This window comes from Homalodisca vitripennis, chromosome 3 (assembly GCF_021130785.1).
Source record: "Homalodisca vitripennis isolate AUS2020 chromosome 3, UT_GWSS_2.1, whole genome shotgun sequence".
Lineage (NCBI taxonomy): Eukaryota > Metazoa > Arthropoda > Insecta > Hemiptera > Cicadellidae > Homalodisca > Homalodisca vitripennis.
Genome location: NC_060209.1, coordinates 180,290,638 through 180,296,251, shown reverse-complemented (window position 1 = coordinate 180,296,251; position 5,614 = coordinate 180,290,638). Strand labels below are relative to the sequence as shown.

General features: G+C 31.0%; 1 non-coding gene across 1 annotated transcript; it reads right to left on the bottom strand.

The window, feature by feature from the left end:
* Window positions 1–3,746: 3,746 nt before the first annotated feature.
* On the bottom strand, window positions 3,747–3,817 carry Trnaa-agc. The gene has a single exon. It is a non-coding gene; the product is annotated as a tRNA-Ala (tRNA).
* Window positions 3,818–5,614: the final 1,797 nt, after the last annotated feature.

Below are 5,614 nucleotides of genomic sequence, written 5' to 3'. Positions count from 1 at the left end.
TTTGATAACAAACTATTATTTTATGTATAGCATGTTTCTGTTTATCCCTGCATAGGGGTTTATTAATGGATTATATAATATTCATAAATGAGATGGAAACTAACTGGAACTGAATGACAACAAACGTCACACAGAAATAAACTTGATGTTGGCGTGGATCAAATTGACGTTGATACGTTATACTGGCTTGTTTTATTTTTCCCCATTGTAATCGATTTTAACTTCAAGATAAACCTTGTAAATACAATTTACAATATTTCAAAGTCAATGTATAACTGCTTCAGTTTAACTCGTGGTATTTTATATACTTTTGCAAAAAATATATTGGCCTAAATTGAACTGCTTTTAATAAAACTCGACTCTAATATTGTTCTAAGCAAACTAAAAGACTGTGGACACTAGTGTATATCTTGTTTAGATATACAACTGTTCCAGAATTTCCTAACAATATTTAAAGGCATTTATTCCTAGGACAAAAATAAATGAAAACACCATATTAAAATTAACTTAAAGTTTTTAGTTACTTATATAGGTACTATTTTGTGTTAATCTATTTTTTTCCAAGAAAAATTAATCCCTAGATCATTACAATAATAATTTTTCGTTTAAAATGTTAATTATGATAACAGAGCGAAGTTTTTAAATTGCCTCCATTTTAGTTTTCAATTTCAAAAAATATGTGTAGATTTGCCTAATTTTTATAAATTAATGTGAAAATTAAACAAAAATACTTCTTGGTGTTTTCAATGTGATAACGGCCTTGCTTTTGTCCTAGTAAAAAGTGTTTTAAATATTGGTAAAGTTGTTTCAAACACCCTATATATCTGAAATGGGACACCTGTATGAACTCAGAGCCCAAATAAAAGTATCTGAAATCGTTAAACATTTAATTGTTTAATTGTCAAGTTTCAGATGTACGTTGTGAGGAACTGACTCAAACATCACCGTCTATCAGTGACTAACAATCTGTAACCCTGCCAAGGATCATCTCAAGTGAAAAGAACCTGAAATCGTTAAACATTAATTGTTATTGGAAACCCCTGATTTGTATCAGTACATACTGTTTTATTCGGTGTTATATTTTTCCCATTAAAATAATCCCAGTACTTTCAACAGACTAAGTTTGCAAAGTTTCAGATGTACGTTGTGAGGAACTGACTCAACTATCCAACATCGATCAGTGACTAACATTCCGTATCTCTGCCAAGGATCAGCACAAGTGAGCCACGGTTGCTCAACAGGGCCTGGAACACAACCCCGTTGCACAACTGCCCTGTTGGATGCCTCACTGACACACGCTCCGCTCCTGCCCTGTTCATCCACAGCTTGTCTTGACTGGCGTTACTTAATCACTTTCTCGCACGATTTGCATCTCGTTTGTCCTGTTTTGTCAGCAGTGCGGCGAGCGCTTGTCAGCGGCTGCGGACCGTGACACTCAGCCACTTAGTTGTCACTCAGTAACCCACATAAGTGTGTCAAATACTGCTCTTGCTCTATAATCTCAACTAGTTGCATTACAACTTTGCAAAGGCAATGTTTCTTTGCTTCAGCTTTTGAACGGGTAAACATTTCCAAATATACTAATCAACCTTAGGATGTTTTCTATGGATTTCAAAATTACGCCCTACTTTCACAAATTTCATAGTGAAAACTTAAAAACGATTACCAATCTAGTGGTACTAAACAGACGAAACAAAAACGAATGGATAGATTCCTTTTCAAAATTGTCATTGAAGACAATCAGCTTAATTATATTTCTAATTTTCACTGTTACTATTCTTTTATCAAAACCTGAAAGATAAGGTCTCACAAGATAGGGTTACTGTTTAAAATACGTATCTTGTATTCCCTAAAACACACTCCCTTTGTGGGGGGGGAGGAGGGAGGCAGGTGTTACAAAACCTCTTCATAGATGAAGACGTCTGAAATCACGTAGTATAAAGATTTAACTTATGTTTAAAAGGTCCACATGTGTATATCTAATTGTTTATTATTTATTTAGAGGTTAATGTACACTGAAGATGGTTAAAAAACTGAAACACGTGTATGTAATAAAAAGTTTTAATTTAAAGGGTTTTAGTTATTTTCATTACATTAATATAAACAGATAACCCTATAAGTGGAGTTAATAACATAACACGTAGTATAGGTTTGTTCTTCAAACAAAATAAGTTTTTTTCCTGAGTTATAAACTTATTTCATTTTCGTTGCCCTTTTTTGCTTATTGTACAGATTTGGGACCTTTAATTTTAGATGTCACTTGATTGGTTATACGGATTTAAATTTTTTCTCCACCCATTCATTTGCCTGAAGAAAAGGACGACTTAATTTTTAAATCCATAAAATACATCTTCAGGTGACTTAATTAGATATCTTGAAGAATTGAAAGAATGAAAAATTAAGTTTTGGAGTGGCAAAGTATATTCTTCTAATAAATACTAATGCACCAAGACTTGCTACCAATCAATCCTTCACTTGCACCTGTTTGAAATATAAAGACGTTTAAAATACGTTTTCATGCTAAATAAATGGAACCTATAACATTGTGTGCGTTTCTGAAAACATAGATGATTAATCGACAAATCGAAATGCATTCATTTACACTAGCCTGATAGAACATCATATCCGGAGTGTCAAAACATTATAAATGATTTCATTCCAGCCGTTTAATTATCTTTGAAAATATCGTGACGTGAATACTTTATTCATTTTAGTATTTTATTCAAAAAAATTACTCGTATTAAACATGTTCAAAATATATTTAAATGACAAATATATATTTTATTTGTTCAGAAATTATATTACGTTTCTTAATCTGTTTTTTGCCATTTCTTATCAAAGCCTTTACTTTTTGGTATTAATTAACTGGTTATCCCATTTAATGGTTTAGATTTTCTGCCCATTTTAAAGGACAAGGATAGATAGTAATTGTACTCTTTTAAAATATAAACAAGATAAATCCATTTTAACTATTCCATTCTTAGAGGCCAGCTATTATGGAATTGTTTGAAATAATATTCAAGATATTATAGAGTATTACTTGTACTTAATTTATTTCCTCCGATTAATTTAATTGTTGGTTTAAAATCTAAGAAAATACTAAAGGATATTTTACAGCTTTAAGCACAGAAAATTCTGTTCGTAAACCTGTAGCCGATGTGAGCCCAACTTTTACGTACGCCAATATATAATGAACCATCCATCGTTTTAGTACATACTTGTATATTACATACATAAATACGAATGTAAGGTCTTATAAAGGGGTAACTGATTCATGACTTGAGTGTCATAACTGGTATCTTATCTGTTCTTACTAAGCGTTTTAAGTCGATGTTTGAATGGAATTTGGTTTGTGCTTTCATTAAAAGATAACGTCCTAAAATATTTGAGAAGAGTAAATAATCCTTTTTTATACCGTTCTTAAGTAAATAACATAATACCTTAAAGCAGTAAAAGAACAGCATGTATTAACAAAATTGTATTAAAAAAATGGAATTTTCTGAAAGAAAATTTCACATTAAAACAAAATATATAACTCTAATTTGAAGTAATTATAGCAACCATATTTTCTTTTTAACCTGTTCTGATATACGAGCTAATTTCAAATATTTAGCTTTGTGCAGATAAAACTGTGGTCTAAGGTTATTCCATGATAGGATATTTATATTTTTATTTACATTCAATAAATTTGTATAAGTGGATATAGCCTAATTTAATTTCAATAAATATTGAATCACAAAAAGTACTTGCCCCGCCGGGATTCGAACCCGGATCTCTCACTTGCTGGGTGAATGTGCTACCATTACACCACAGAGCCCTCACTTTTTACGATTGAATCGGCGGAGCAAGTACTTTTTGTGATTCAATATTTATTGAAATTAAATTAGGCTATTGCCACTTATACAAATGTAATGAATGTAAACAAAACTCATTTGACAGGTATTTAGTCTTCCGATCATATGTTAGTTTGGTTCTTTAAACACATATGTGAAAGAAACGGCCAAATACAAAATAATTGATTCGTAAAAGTGAGGGCTCTGTGGTGTAATGGTAGCACATTCACCCGGCAAGTGAGAGATCCGGGTTCGAATCCCGGCAGAGCAAGTACTTTTTGTAATTCAATATTTATTCAAATTATATTTTTATTTAATGAGATATATCATGTGAAGGAACTCAGTAAAACATTTGCTATAATTATGGAGAGTATTAAAATTAAATATACATAATGATACATGTTTGTATTTTGTGCAAGGTTTTCATAGCAAATTCTATAACGAATAGGATTAACATGAATGTGTTGTAGAAAAATACTAAAGCCAAGCCACCTTTACTGACTGGGTCGCTAGAAACAGCCAACCCTCTTCTCCACTTTATTATCTCGAATCGCATTTCATATTTACTGTCAGACGTATAAAAACTGTCAGCACATTTCCCGTACGTAGCACTCCTTCATTTGAGTTTATTGCCGTTATTACTGTTTTCATATTCAAAGCTTGTATATGGATTTTATTAGCTACTGTTATCATATATTTTTATTTTCTCTTCAGGCACACGAATTGCGCAATAAAATAACAATCCAACATGTACTAAAGAATAGATGACGTTTATTCTGCAATTTTACAAATAATCTTTTAAATAAGCTAATGGTAACTTCACAGACTATAAATGCATGGATATTTAATAAAATAAAACAATTGGAATGTTTTAAGGTACACTTTATAAACTGGATTTCAAATATATTTGCCTACTAGAACGACGTAGACCGTAACCGCCTTGGTTTTAATTCTACTTGTTATTGCAGGATACATGTTATTAACTATTAAAGTTGCACTTTCCATAATCAAATTAATGCTAGTTTAAAGTACCTATTAGGGTTAAAAACATATCTTAATGATAATTTTGAAAATCCCTATGAAGGTAAAAGGCTTAGTTTCTGCTTGTTTGTATGTTTTCTGAGAACATGCTAACTGCATACACCCTCACGAGGGAATTTCCCGAGCCATATTCTGTTTTCACAAATCATGCACCCTGAGCGTGAAAACCTTTCCTGTTCATAATAACAAAATCTCATTACGAATAGGGGATTGTATTGTAAACTTAATTTTATCTTATTCAAATTAAAAAAAAATAGTATGGGAGGTTGGGAATTTTGCAAATAGAAATGATTTATCAGCCAGTCCCATTCAAAACACAGGTCCAAGTTGTCGTTCATTCAAAATTTGAAATAGTTGTATAGCAATTTAGAACAAATCTAAAAAGTTTTGAAATTCCGGACCATTTTCAACGATAATTTTGTATATGTTTGCTGGCATTTATAAAATATCACTGCATTTTTTTATAAGGGCGATTTAAATAGTATACAATAATATACATATATAAATAGTATAGCAACAAGATTGAACTTTTCTTTCCATGTTAAATGGTTAAAAAAGACTTTACCAAATTATTCTACGATGTACATTTCACTACTCTAAATCACTAAAAAAATCGTCAAATATTACATTTAAACTTTTTCTAACTTAAAATCCTATTTGGAGGACAAATTACTCTAAATTTGTAGAAACAATTTTATTCTTTGTAATTACTCCTACTTATCCATAGAGGTACAAGATTT